At 36.0% G+C, this 15,658-nt stretch overlaps 1 protein-coding gene and 1 long non-coding RNA gene across 2 annotated transcripts in view; one reads left to right on the plus strand and one right to left on the minus strand.

The window, feature by feature from the left end:
* LOC113911871 overlaps positions 1–3,522 on the plus strand; it is a 34,155-nt gene extending 30,633 nt beyond the window's left edge. Inside the window, exon 3 of the long non-coding RNA XR_003516612.1 lies at positions 3,204–3,522. This is a non-coding gene — a long non-coding RNA (uncharacterized LOC113911871). The remainder of the gene's footprint in view (positions 1–3,203) is intronic.
* The window catches only part of SEMA3A (semaphorin 3A), a 463,873-nt gene that overhangs the window by 437,647 nt on the left and 10,568 nt on the right, over positions 1–15,658 (minus strand). The gene's annotated exons all lie outside the window — the stretch shown is intronic.

The raw sequence follows: 15,658 nt of genomic DNA on the forward strand, positions 1-15,658 counted from the left end.
GACTAAGATCAGTACCCAATATACAGTAAGCATTAATGACTAGTTAATGGATTAATTAATGATAAGTCCTGGGCATGGCTGGTGATCTAGAAACTTGAATCTCCCTTCAGTATCATTTTCTATTCAGGTACACTCCTGGTTTTCTTTCTCCCTTCCTCCCTTCCTCCCTTTCTCTCTTTCTTTCCATTCCTAGTTTTCTTTATCTTTAAAGCTCTAACAAAAGAAATTTAACTTAATGTTGTTTTGAGTTAAGGAGAGGCAGAAATTAACACATATAACAGTTTCTACCTATTGAATTCTCACAACAAGCCTGACAATAAAGCAATGTTATCCCTATTTTTCAACTTAAAAAAAAAATCTGTGAAAGTCATGGACCTGAGGTTATACAGCAAGTGAGGGACAGAGTACAGAAGAGAACTTAAATCTTTCTCTTCTAAGTTGTGTACTGAAGTTATAATGGAGGAAAGATAGAAAATAAGGTTGCTCTGAAGATTTGGGTGTTTTGACTGATTGCTGAAGGATGAAAAGCCTGCCATGAGAAGATAAAGAACATTCTAGAAAGAAAGGAGGACCAGTACAATGGCTGAAGTCATTGACATGTTTGATGGTTTAAGAACAAATGTAGTGAACCAAGGGTTGCATGGAGTATGATAACGTTAAGAGTGGTAGGGAGGGATATATCATTTGGACCTTAAAATCTACAGTAAAAAATTGGCATTTTTCCCCTAATTGTCAGAGGAATACATAAAAAGGCTGTAAGGGGAATAGTGATATGGTCTGTTTTTCATTTTATAAAGTTCATTGTAATTGATGCATGGATATTAGACTATATACAACAGATATCAGAGATGTTGAATGTTAAATAAAAAGATATGAGAAAGTCACATTTAGTTGCTTTTGGAGCATAGAGGTATGAGAAAGACTTTTTATTATATAATCTGTACTTCTTTTTTATTTTTGAAGCAGGAGCATGTATTCCTATTAACAAAATAAAGAAAAAGAGAAGATTGAAGCAGGAAGAGTTGTTTCAAGTCTATCTGATTATACAGTTTTTTTCTTAAGTCTCACCAGGGCCCTGAGCTATGTGAGGAGTAAGCATAGAGACCTGAGGTTGTCTCTAAAAAATATCTACTGTATGGCTCTAAGAGATTAAGGGTAATAAACCCCTAAGTTTTGATACTACCATTGTTGATTTCTATAATCATAAATAAATGTGTCTAGATTGTGTGCACATTTAAACAAATCACCTATATTTTCCTAATATCATTTCCTTGTATATCAAATGGAAAGATTATGCAGTGAGAGAATGGCAAATGGGGGGTTGTCGTTCAATGGGTATAAAGTTTAAGTTATACAAGATTTATAAGTTCTAGATATCTGCTGTAAAACACAGTGCCCATAATTAACAACTCAGTATTACACACTTAACAATTTGTTAAAAGGGTAGATCTCATGTTAAGTAGTCTTACCACAAAACCAACAAACAAAACGAGGTAGGAGGAAGCTTTTGGAGATGATGAATATCCTTGTTACCTTGAACTGTAATGATAGTTTCATGGGTGTATGCATACTACAAACTAATCAAATTATAACTAAATTAAATATGTCCAATTTTTGTGTATCAATTATGCTTCAGTAAAACACAAATAAAATATGGGAAGATTAATCCAAGATCTGCAATTTTCAAATTATTCCTGGGAGTCTTAACTGTTCTGTAGGAATGTAGGCATCTTCAAAATAGATGAAAGTTGACTATACAGGTAAGGACCTCCTTATAACCCTCTCCCCAATTAAATAGCTCCTTTTTTTTTCTGTTTTAGATGTCCAATTCATAATATTTCATTTAAATTAAGCTAAAAATTATTGAAAACCATTGCTAACTTATGAGGCCACTCTCAGATATATTATGCAGATCTATCAATGACTTTTTTCCCTCCTTTTTATAGGTATTATTTATAGGTGTTTTTATTTATGCCATTGCTACTTAAGAAACAATGAATCATGGAACATTACAACAAAAACTAATGATGTAATGTATGGTGACTAACATAAGAAAAAACATAATAAAATAAAATTTTAAAAAAATATACAAAATTTTCATTTTTTAAAAATTTTGAATACAACCTTGACTCCTGAGCATGGACAATCATTTCTAACTGTATGTATTTCTCTGGAATGCTCAGAAAGATCCCAAATTCAACATACTATAAATAAAATACTTGATTCTTCTTCATTTATTTCTTTTTGCCCAAACAAGAATGCCAGAAAAGACATCCTATATTTTTCATCTCAATACATGTCCCTTGGTCCTACATTCTACCCCTAAATATCTAGCATATCTACTCTACCCACTTAGGCTACTGCTTTCATTACAAGCATTGACATTTCTTCTGGAGGATACTAAGTACCTTCCTAAATAGCCTCCTCTAATTTCTTCCTCTTTCCCAACACACTTCTCCAAACCTCAGCTCAAAACTATCTTCTGCTATGTAAACCTGACCATTTTTCTCTCTTTATAATGGCTTTCAATTTATCCAGGACATACTTCATATCTTGGCATAGCTTCTAACACTACAAAAAATTAATCAGTCACTATGTACCAACCATTCCTTTTCTTTTCTTTTTTTTTTTAAAGATTTTATTTATTTATTTGACAGAGAGACAGCGAGAGAGGGAACACAAGCAGGGGGAGTGGGAGAGGGAGAAGCAGGCTTCCCGCTGAGCAGGGAGCCCGATACGGGGCTCGATCCCAGGACTCTGGGATCGTGACCTGAGCCAAAGGCAGACACTTAACGACTGAGCCACCCAGGTGCGCCCCCAACCATTCCTTTTGGTACTTTAATGTTAAACTGGTACGTGGAGCAAGTTAGTCTGTGACACACTCAAACTAAAACTTTATTTTTGTCTCCCACCATCTTTCAAAAACATTTTTTAACAGATTTTTATTTATTTATTACAGAATGAGAGAGAGAGAAAGCACATGAGATGGGGGAGGGTCAGAGGGAGAAGCAGACTCCCTGCTGAGCAGGGAGCCCCATGCGGGACTTGATCCAGGGACTCCAGGATCATGACCTGAGCCGAAGGCAGTCTCTTAAACAACTGAGCCACCCAGGCTCCCCAAAAACATTTTTTCATGAAGTTTACATTTCCCTACCTATGGAAGAAAACTCTGACAATCCTGTGAATTTTCTGTCCTTTCTTAGGTAAAAGATACCTCTTTGATCACTTGAGCCACAAAACACAGCCTCAGTTTAGAATTAAGATGCACCAGACTTAGCAACAAATCTTTCACCTGCCTGCTCAGGTCAGCCTCGGACTGGAGGGCCAGACGGTACTTTGAACCTGAAAGATGCTAGAACCTGTTTTCACTGGAGTGCCTTGATGAGTCATCCAGATGTCCTCAGCTGAGACCCTCACTCCTGGAGTGCTCTGGGCTCGAGGTGATGGAGGTGGCACCACTTTTCCCCTTTCTCCTGTGGAAATGGTATCCACCAGTTGGCAACTATTCTTCTTAATAAAATTTCTTCATAAACCCTTCACCCTCTCTTCACTCTCAGCCTGTAAATGGTTTCAGAGGACTACCAGTGTTCAGAAATTTCCTTCAAAAATCTGCATGTGGTGATTCAGCACATCTACGTGCAATTTTGCATTTTTCAGTTTTTGGAGTCTTGTTGAAGTTTCAATTATAGTTTGCATTATTTAATTTACTTCTTAATTTGTTCCTCTCTAAAGGAGGAATCTAATTGCCTTTGTGGACACTGAGCTTAAGAGGAGTTAAATAAAGTTTTTTTAAGTTGTAGATCACATAAATGACTAAGTCAGAAATCGATTCCAGGCACTGGACTCTGGGTCCATGACCTTAGGCACTGAACTACTATGTTCTGGTCTCTATCTACTTTTTAAGCCATTTTCCACTTTCCGTGCATTCGAACATCACCGATCTTCTTTTTCTTTACCAACCTTTTTTCACCTTTCACCTTCATGCAGGCCATTTTCTCTAAGAGAAAAGGCCTCCCCTTTTCTTTCTTTGACAGTGATTACCTTATGGAACTCTTATTCAAAACAGCTACTTTCTTGACCACACCAGAAGGCCGAAGCACTTCCTTCAACATGCCTGGAAATAGCAGTGTTACTATACCATCTTTTTTTTTATTTCTTGTTCTAATAAACTGTTTATATTTCAGCTCTCCTGCTGAAACTCTGAGCCTAAGGCAGATAGATACTATATTCTATTCATTAAAACCTAAGGGAAATGTTTGCTTAATGAATAAATGATAGACTCTATGCAGGCTACCATTGGTGAGACGAAATAGTTGTTTTGAATTCGGGAGAGAAGAGTAAATCCTTGGAAATGACCTAGTCCAATAAACTCACTTAAGAGTCAAGGAAAATTAGAGCAGCAGAGGAAAAGTTACTTATTGGAAGTACCCAATATTTTAATTTGAAACTCTCTTTCTCCACGTCTTGGGAGTTTTTGCAGTCCTTATTTGCACAAAACTTTCAGCAAGGTCATGTGGCACAATGCCAGCATGCAGAACCTTCACTTGCATCTTTCTAAGGCCTAGCAGATGTGACCAGGCTGTGCGAGGACCACCTGGGAGTCATTCCTAAGTGGCAAGACTTGTCTCACTTATGTAAAGGTTATAACTACCATCCACAGCAGGTGCTTAGTTTACAGCATTCAAGGTCATTTACAAAGGCACTTTGCTAGGCTCTTAGATGCCACAAAGCTCATATCACAGTAACACTGTTAGCTTATATGGCTCTCTCTCTGTTTTTATCAACTCTTTAGGTCAATGGTTTTCTGCTACCTATAACTTTGATTTTAAGTCCTTCTCAGAGATAAGGTATAAATTATGAATAAGTGAATGAATGAACAAAAACATGTTACCGGTTAAGAATAATTTAAAGGTAAAAATTAGTGAGAGGGGCAGAGAGATTTACCTTCATGTACAGCAGAGGTTGGTGCTAGATTTAAACAATCGGGTTCCAAGGTTTTTCTAATAAAGATTTATGAGGACTGGATTCATATCAAGAGTAGTTTTTGTTTTCTTTTTTTTTTTTTAAATCCATCTCTCTGCAGTAAAATACTCCTATTTTTGAAAAAGCTAGGTCAGTCTTAGTCAAATTTTGCATACTTTCCAGGTTTTGTTTGTGATAATATTGATATGCAACAAAAGCAGAGGCGAGTTTTTCTTTTTTACAGTTCATTGCAAGAAAAATAAATAAAATGGTCAACATTCAAGGAATTTTTATGAAAAATTTTTGACCCAGTAAGGTCACAGAAGTGATTATATCTTTAAAAAAAAATACAAATAGGCTGACCTGAAAGGCATACCACATGTGTTTCAAAAGTAATGCCCGTGTTTCATGTATTGATATTTTTGAATAATAAATTTTCTATCCTTCTCTCGAAAAGGGCAAGTGTGGTTATGGCTATGAATGATGTAATATTACTTCCTGTCTTTGGGAGACCTTCGATCTTGTTAGTGCTGCTATCCTGTTTGACTATAACCCTGTAATCTTTAAAGAATGTTTTTGGTCATGGGCCCTCACCTTCGAGTGATTTCATCCAGATACAGTTCCATAGGCTTTACTGGTTTAAACAGAAGAAAAGAGCAGACCATCTGAATGAAATAAAATGTCACCATTAAATTGGTTGTTGTAGCTTAAGGTATAGTGTAATGATATTTTTCCAGCCGCTGCTTTCAGTTGGATTTAAAGTTTAGAAAAAGCTTTGCATCTGATAAAAATTAATAAAGCGCAGGTTGTGTTACTTCCTTCTTTTGTGTCCCAAAACATAAGGAACGTCTTTGTGCTTTTACATGGTAACTGATGATCATTAAGAATTTCTTTCTTTCTTTTTTTTTTGTTAACTAAATAATTGCCCATATGTGCTAACTGGGGTATACGTGAAAAGTGCCTTTGAAAAAAAGTAAAAGCATTCTTCCAATAACTATAACTGTAACTTGGGTCGATTTGTATAACTTCTCACATGTAGTTGATTCCTTCTATAAACTGGTTTAATTACTTATGTAAAACGAGGTGTCTAAGTGATAAATCTGTTGTTACCACCAAGGGATAAGAGTTATTTCACCTAATCACAATAATTAATTTTGTTACCCAACCATGCTGATAGTATGTTATATTCATGAAGGATATAGACTTTAGAAAAATACACACTTAAACATAATCTGAAATAATGGTTATCTCTATTAGTTTCTTTAAAAATTGTTAATGAAATAAAAGGGGTAAAAGTAAATAAAAACATATTAAATATTTTAAACAAAAACTAAAGTAGAAAAGCTTTTATTACCCTGAGATTAGCACAGCGTATAAACATTCACCAATTATTAAATTTACCGCTAGTTAACCTAATGAAGAATGGGAAGGAGAGAAAAAAAAATCATTACAAGTTTCCTTAAGTACTTGTTATCCTTCATAAGGAGTTCATAAATCCTCTATTGTTTCCATTATCAGAAGTTTCAAGGTCAATATTAAATAAGGAAAAGTGTTTTCCTTGCAAATAATGTCCTTAAAAAAACCTCGTTTTTATTTTTCTTTAATTTGGCCAAATGTATGTTCCTATTCAAAAATATATTTAATTTTAGATTAGAAGTAGGCTGTGTGATAAAGCATTTGAGGAGACACAAATGATCCCTTGAAGAAGTGGAAGACAGAGTTGTGAAATATTGTTACAAAATAATTTTTTTTTAAATGCTCTGGAAGGTGAGAACATGGGAACATATAGTCTGGACCTTGGTGGGTGAGTCCCACCATGCTGAGACCCAGCAGTTTAACTTAAGGACAAAGCATGATGCATTTGAGACAAAGACTCTGTCAGGTGATGTCAAAAACCTGAGGCTTATGCATAAGGTAACAGCTAATACTTACTTATAGATGTTATATAGCAAGTTTATACACAGAAATCCCAGAACTCATTCTCCAATTATCTTTTAATTTTTTAACACTTCTTATTTAGCAATATTCCTTAGTGTGAGCTCTAAAAAGAGTACCATAGGGATAAAAGTAGGCTCAATCTTTTTCCCATTCACCCATTTGGCTGCCTGAGGTTTGAATTCTTTCTCCTTCAAGACTGCACTTGACACCTTTTCTCATAATTGGATTTTACATATAAAATTACTGGGGTCAGAGGGAAAAACGGATTATGATTCTCTACTGGCTAGCAAACAGTGAGGATGAAAGCATTGAGTGTAGAGAGAGGAAGGAAAAAAAAAAAGAAAGATGGCCTTCTGTTAACAGCCCTTCCAATAGGCAAGTAGGAGGACTGAACTGGGGAATTATGCTATTTTAATCACGTATTCCAGCAAAAACTCTGAAGTTCATAACCAGCAATACACATGAAAGAAGCAGCTTTTTTTTTTTAAGCCAGATACTAGGGTTCAATCATACTAGGATTGAACTAGGGTTCAATCATTTTCCTTATCTTTTGGGATGTTTCGTTTTTGTCCTGAGCCATAAACTATTAATGCTTATGAGTGGCCTTGTAGGGGAACTGAAATTAAACTGTGCTTTTTCTCCCCCAACAGTAATTTCTTTTTAGCAATCAGAGTGACTGCTCAACATGATACCATTCTAAAAGGCTAATGTTTTTCAGACTCATCCCATTTATGTCTCCCTTATTAAGTGATATAGAAAGCTTTAAAGAGATACAAGAAAATCCCTAAAGGAGGAAGTTTAGGTACTTTTTTTTCAGTATCTTGTTTTTAATAAAAGGTTGGAAATGTGACTTAATGTCAATGTATCTCATTTTTCCATGGCACAAAGAAGAAATATCTGTAGGAAGAATCAAAAGACCTTGAAATCCACAGTGATGTTAAAAAAGCAAAGCTTGGATTTGTAGGACAATAACTCCAGTCTTTTGAGGGATAAAAATAGAAATTGTGTTAGCAACCTATCCCAGTGGCTTTCTATTCTCATGGGAGGGAGAAGGAACGAACGTGTTATGAAATCTAGACCTGGAATTGCCAGAGTGCAACAAAACCCCCAATTCCCCCAGCTGCAAAAAGACCGTCTCAACCATCCATACTTCTAGGCATGTTTTTTTTCCCCTGGTTTCTAGGGAAACATGCTCTTATACCTAAGGCTGACTTGGGAAATCCTTTTTTAGACTCCGGTAAAAATCTGGCACTTATAATTGTGAACAACACCTAGGAATAGTGGCCCTCCAAATCACCTGACTCTCAGATTTTTTTCTCCCTTAGTAGCTTAGGTGAATGCTCAGGATTATTATTAACTGCTCTGACTTGACACCGATTGCTAACTAAATTTAATAGAGTTTTAAGAGACTAACTCAATGAATAGCAGCAGATAGCTCTGGGGATTACTTAACCTCAAATTGAGTGCCCAGTCTAATAAAATATTAATATATATGGCTGTAATAGAAGGGAAAGCATATATGAATATACACATGTGCTTATATGTCCATGTAAGTAAAATCAAGAGAAATGGCAATTTTTTTTTCAAGAATTGAGGGAAAGTTGGCTTAAAGTCACAGCCTACAAAGAAAGACATGAGTTGCACTGTCCCATTCCCCCACTCCAACACGTTTCAGGAATTACAGAAATGTTGAAGAAGTCTTTGGACTTTGAAGGGATATGGATTTGGGGTACAGAGGAGGTAAAGTAAACATTTAGACCTTAGGAGAGCTTACTCAACGGCCTAATTATTCAAGAAATAGGTTAAAACTTTTTAGTGCTTTGCAGTTTTACTGGTCAGGAAGCCGCTGATATTTATTCTAACTTTTAATCCATATCTTTTTCCCATCAAACTCTCTAGACTTTTTCAGATAAAACATGCCCCCCAGCCCCATTTATACCAGATAAGACACTCAGGGGTTCAGATTATAAAATACTTTTAAAAATTTTAGAGCTAAATAAAATCCTCTTTTAAAAACAAATTCATATGCCAGATAAATCATATAATATAGTAAGAGGTAAACTCAGTCAGAAATCAGTATTCTGCTCTTACACTTTCACCATGACACACTTTACTATATTATTTCAGAGGAACGCAGGCCCACAAAACCAGTCAAATCAGTAGGTTTTAACAATGGAAAAAGGAAAATTTAAAACATAATGAAATATTGACATTCAAGAAGGAAAATAATACTCTCCCTGCAAAATGGCAAATTATATAATTAATTAACAACAGCTTTTAATATCACCATGAGTTTAGAATGATATAGTGACCGTTGGTAACATTTCCAATTATGGTGAGAGGTTGTAACAAGGGTACTTGGTGTTACAAAATTGGCTTTAGACTGCTCTGGGTCTGAATCACAGCTCTTCCCCAACTCTAGATACGAACCTCAACAACTCAATCTCTTTGAGCCACCAGTTTTGCTTTCTTCATAGAGGTATGTTTGGGTTTAATGGGAAAAAAGGAAACCACATGCGTGCGCACACACGCATACACACACACACACAAAGATATACATAGTTTAGGCAAAAATACCCGATACCTAAGTACTTATTAAATATTAGTTTCCTTCCTCTTATTCCCTCTGAAGTTTTTCACATTAATCTTTGTGTTTAATCACATTATCATCTTCTATAATTTTAACTTAAAAATGAATGTGATTATAAGAATAAAAGAAGGGGGAAAGATTAAAATGCTATCCATGGATACATCTTAGTATTCCGTATTTAAGTCAAAAGTAATACATGTTTTAATTACCATGAAAATGGTTGAATAAAAATACCTGATCATTCAGACAGTTCAGAAACTAAGGAGAGAACTTCCAATCCTAAAGAAGAATCCCCAAACTGTAAGAATTATCTTAAACATTGGTCTAAAGTGGAAATATATACATTAAAAGAAAAAATTAAGCAGACAAATATAATTAATAACACTACACTGAGGCAGGAATGAATTATAGTTCTATTTTCCATACCTTTAGTGCTGGAGAGCCCAGATCCCCGAGACACACATGGGTCCAGATCTTGGAGATCTGGATGAATTCAAAACTCTACATGACTGTGTATGTTCTGTCATGGTGACAACGCGGGGTCTGTCTCAATGGCTAGAGGTGGGAGAATCCTAACTCACTTTCCTAGCTCTTGGCCTGGGGGAAAAAAAAAAGTTTCCTTCTGATTTCTCTAATATTAAAAATACTATCATAAGAGAATATAAATGAGCTAAATCTGAAATGTCCTTGCCAGAGGAAACAGTCTTCCCATATTTTAAATGAAAACAAAACAGAACAAAACAAAACAACAGATGAGAGACATTACTGTGTGTAAGCCACAAATAGCATCACATAGGAACTTCACCTAGAACAGGACCTTCCTGGGTGGTGAAGTTGGTCTTTGAGACAAGTGAACCCAAAGCTTGTGCCTCTCAAAAAGGTAGGCTGTTCCCCAATAACAGGACTACAGGAAGCACAGGTGAGAAATTCTGCTCCCTATTTATATCGTATAGAATTCCAGGGGAGTGGGTTTTCTCATTCAATAGTTAATGCCAAGGACTGCTCTTTTTTTCCAGAGAAACATTTTGATATTAGTACACCTATTCCTCCTTGTACGAGCTTTAACTCTGGACATTTTATCCTTTAGGTAGGTATAAAAAGGAATATGACTTTTCTCCCCCGCATTAGGCGGGTGAGAGCTGGTACATCCAGAACCCAAAGGAGAACTGAACTCTGACTCTGGCATTTATATAGTGTATTTCCTCTGAAGAGTGTGAAGCACATTATGTTAATTAATAGCCAGTATTCTTCAGTGCATCCCTAGAGAGGGCAAATGCAGGTGAGGATCCTCACACCCTCACTTCTACCCTGGGAAAAAAGGAAGGTCCATCCCTAGTAAAAATTGAGAGAGAATACAAAGCGTCAGTGGGAATGAATGTTTGTATTTGGTCAGAAAAATTGCCCGCCTAGTTAAGGGACACGAGAGCTTTGGACAGATGACAGAGGTTGTAAAAGGCAAAGAGAAATTGGAGGGAGGAGAAAATCTTTAAAGGTACAAGGAAAGAGAAGGAAACAGAGAGGATGAGGAAGAAACAGTGAAACATCTGTGACATCATTTTTCTTCCAGAAGGCCTCAGATGGGCTACAGGCGCCAGGGTTCTCACCCCCGCCCTCAGGAGTGCGTGCTGGGTCCCAGGAGTGTTGCAGCTGGGGCAGGAACAGCCCCCCTCACATTCCCTAGTGAAAGTGTATTTTACTAGACACATTCAATCTGAAATGTCCTTGCAATGATGAAATGTTAGAAAGGCAGACTCTGGTTTTGTAGTTGGCTTGTGTTTCTTTTATGTCTGCTTATGTGTTTGTTTGTTCATTTGGTGTGACAGTGTGTGTGAATGTGATGAGTGGTTGGCTGTTTCTTGTGTTGGTTTTGGGGTAGTTGTGGTGTGCTGACTGGCTGTGTTAAGGTTAAAAAAAAACACATGAAACAGATATCATTTTCTTAAACTCCTTTCTACTTAACATTTGAAAAAAAGTATCAAGTGAGAAACTGCAGTCATACAGATGTTGCAGCTGACTTTATTGGGTTGGGCTGGACACTCTGACCTAACTCTTTCACAGATAAAATAAGACTGAAATGAATTTCAAGAACAGCCTTTAAGAAAAAAATTCACATAATGTGCAACCCAGTGCTTTTGTTGGGAAGTAGGAGGTATCCTTATTTTCTTTATTTTTTTCTCCAATCTTTTCTAAGTAAATTACTGCTCAGCAAATATTTTGTTAACTGATAGGTGATGTGAATGGGATTTACTTACAAAACTCCTAGTTAATCTATGACACCCATTCCTGTTCTCACTTGAAACAATATTCATGGTAGCAGTTTTTGATTCCCATGAAATTTTTTTTATTTCTTTAGAACCTAGGGATAATGGGAAGAAAGTTAGTTTAAAAATCTTTTAAATAAGTCTCAGCCATCCAAATATGGAGCCACCAACCAGGTGGGGGTCTGCAAAATAATGCAGTAGAGTAGTAGGATTTAAAGTCAGTTGTATTAAATTAGACTGACAGCGCTTAATTTGATGAGTTAAATTATTTTATTCAATAAGTGACATGAAAGTCTAATATATGGTAGGCGTTTAGGTGACCAAGTGAAAAGGTAAAAATACTAAACAAAGATAAAAATTCTCTTTTACAAATACTGAGTATATTGTTCTGCTATGTAAGTATTTAATAAAGTTACTAGAATCTTGTATTTTACATGTATCAACATTCAAACTGGTGAATAACCAAAAAACTGATAAGAGTAAAAATGAAAAAACATTAGAAAAGAATTTTATGCAGTCCAAACTCTTTAAATTGCCTAAGAACCTAACATAAGACACTAACTTGTACAATTGCAATAGGGTTTACTTTGCTCTTAATCGTGTTATCATTAAATAACCACCTCTTGTAACTTGGAGACCTGGCTACAATTATTAATTATCCTAGCCAAGTTCTGTAAAAAAAAAAATTAAGATAACATTGTAATCAGTTTTCCATTACCTGTTCTCCATAATAGCACCTAACAGTTATATTTAGGGGGAAAAAAAACCCCAAAACTTGTCTTATTCCTAGTTGTTCCTTTGCAAGTAAAAAGCATGATAGAAGAGTACCTGCCAAATTTTTTCAAAATAAAATAATAAATCATAATACAACCTTTATATGTTTATATCATTGTTTCAATAACAGCAATGACCTCAAGTATTCTTGAAGTGACATGGTTCCTTAAGCAACATTACTCAAATGCATAAATGTATGTATTGCAGAAGACATTCTGCAAAGATGAATGACAGAAATTTATTTCCATTTATTTGCTCAAATTCTGAGTTAAATCTGCAATTATTTTCCCCCACCTTGTGTGAAAAGAATGTCAGTGTATATGGTCATGTCTAAACTATTCATCTGTATATACAGTGATGTGAGGGTATGGAATATACTAAATAATAAGTGAAACAGATAATCAGTATCAGTCTTAGTATCCTGGTACCTTCAAGACCATCCTTGGGGCCATGAATGAAGGAATGACAGAAGTGCTTAGAGAGTCAACTAAGCATATGGAGAGTAATTGCTGTGAAGCTATTGATTAAATCTCAAGACAGAAGGTTAGTATTAGATTTGATGCCTTTGTGGAGCTCATTCTGCCTGAACTCTCTTTTGTCAAGTCCCCCACTCATTATCACCTTCTTCCTCAGTTAGGTAACTGAAAATTTCAAGGGAACAGCTAACCAGCCAGCGTCGAGGTAACATCTTTCTGGAGTTGAAGTCATCGTGTTACAATGATTTGTTTTTCCAGGGAGATTTCACATTTGTTAAAATATACCTTGAAATGCAGTTGTAAGGGAGACCCTCAGTTGCTCACACCTTCTAGTGTCAGTTCCTTCTGGGATTCGGAGCAAAACTGAGCACTTTGGCAAATCTAAAAATAATCAGTCCATTAGTATCAAGTTGCTTTCCTGACTACAGCAAGGTGCTCCTTCTGCCTCCCCAAACCCCAGCCATCTTCCCACATTCTTTTCCACCTCACCCTAAGATGCATTATGTTCAAAATACAACGGGAACTTCATTGACTTACTGCTCTCCCCGCAAAGATTGAGGTTGTAAAACATAATTGCATATAAACTTACACACAAAATCTTTTCCAATTTTGTAATGTTATTTTACTGCAACTCTAGGTGGTGAATGCAGATCTTGGTAAAAACAAAACTGGGATGTAAAACATACACAATAAATTGGAATGCATTAACTAATGGTTGACATTTTGTATCTTTCCATTAACATTACTATATAGTTTTTGTGAACCCCCCCAAATAGAAAATATAGATTTTGTAGCCTACAAAGGATTATGGAACTGGGTGCTATTATTTCAATAAAATGGGTTATATCTATGGGTGAGAATATTTCAAGAATAAATCTAAAATGTTGTATTTAAAAGAGGATATTTCTTTTATCCTTCTCTTTGTGATTTTCTGACAGAAAATATTTCAGGAAGTCACTGTTCTTAAAGTAAGCAGTTGTTCCTGCATGTCTGGAGTTAATATTAAATATGACTAGCAGCAGTTATAGGAAAAGGTTATTTTTCATATATTTATGGGGTTAATTAGAAAATGATATGCGACACACTCGTGATTATCAACCTTATAAATGGCACTTTAAAAAAGCATTGTTCAGTTTTTTCCTTACCAAATATATCCGAACATGCTCTTCAAAATAATTTTTCCAATTTTGTATCTTTCTTTGAACACCTGGAAAATTAATTAGTATCTACCTAAAGAAATAGAGTCAAATGTTCCCTTTCAAAATACATTTTTCTTACAGCCACTCACAGAACAATAAAAACATTCCACTAAGATTCTTTTTCATGGTGAAGAATGCATTCCGTGGGGTCTACTTTGGGGGATTGTAAGGGGAGAAACCTGGGGTGCTTTAAGGTTAATGGACAGTGATTAAGGTTAATGGCTGAGTGCTTAAGGTTAAGTGCTGTATTTACATAGCTGCCAATTCTCTTATTAAAAAAAAAAAGTGTTCATGTCTATCAATCAGCTCCAGCTAATAGCCAATTAAATAGCAAATGGGGTATAGAGGCAGAAGTTAAAGACCCCTCAATCTGCATATACAGGGTGGGATTGTCATTTCTCAGTCAAGAAGTATTTACTGAACACCTATTTTGTCACGGCCATGTGGCACAAAGACAGTGGGAGCCCTGGTCTCTGTGCCCAAGAAGCTTAGCCTCTAGCAGGTTATGGAAATGCCTCAGGACAGGCAGCTATCAAAAATGACACAGGTAATACAGGTTACAGAATTCAGGGCAGGAAAAGATCCTGCCTCACTCAAGATTTCATAGACTAGGGAAGGATGTTTCCATTACGCCATAAAATTAATGGTTTTCAAAGAGCTATATTTCATTCTTTAAAAAAGTACACAACCTCAAACAGTGTGAACCTATGCCAACGACACTGTGTGCTATCCATACTGTTCTGCCGGAGTTTGACCATTAAAACTATGCCCACGGTTTATCGATCATATCACGAAGAAGTTCAAGGGTTAGAAATATCCAATTGCTTTTCTTTTTCACATGTAAAATCTCAAGGTCAATTTAAAACAAGGACAACGATAACCACAAAAACAGCCAGAGCAAAATGACATTAGCACACTAACTTTGAATTCCGTTTAAACTTACTTGGATTAGGCAAGTCAGAAAAGTTTAGGCTAGTGTAGGGTCTGAAGTCTCCGGCAGTTGTCCAAGGCAAACTGCATCACTAACCCCCCAATGACAACATGATTAATTATATAAATGAAGTTTTACTAAAACAAGATTAATGTTCATCTTGGCAGCAGCCACTGGGAACAATACTCCATACGTGGAGCAGCTTCACCCTCCCTCAATTAGCAACAGTCAGGCAGGGCTTTTTGTATTTCTCTTTTTCCTTTTTTCACTCCCTCTGAATTTCCAGCTGATTTCAGAAGGAAAGTATGCTAGGGATGGAGGATGTAGGGGTTAGGGGCTAAGGAGGAACAGCAGGAATGGCAGAGAAGGTGAAAAATGGACTTGTAACACATAATCATCAAAAGTAAACTTCAAAACTTAAGATTATTTTCATTCAGTAAGGTTCTTCCATTGGCTGGTTTCAAAATCTTTCAAGCATGAGAATGAAACAGGCAAAAGTGACCGGACAGCAGAAAGTGACACTGAGT

The sequence above is a fragment of the Zalophus californianus genome, chromosome 12 (assembly GCF_009762305.2).
Source record: "Zalophus californianus isolate mZalCal1 chromosome 12, mZalCal1.pri.v2, whole genome shotgun sequence".
Lineage (NCBI taxonomy): Eukaryota > Metazoa > Chordata > Mammalia > Carnivora > Otariidae > Zalophus > Zalophus californianus.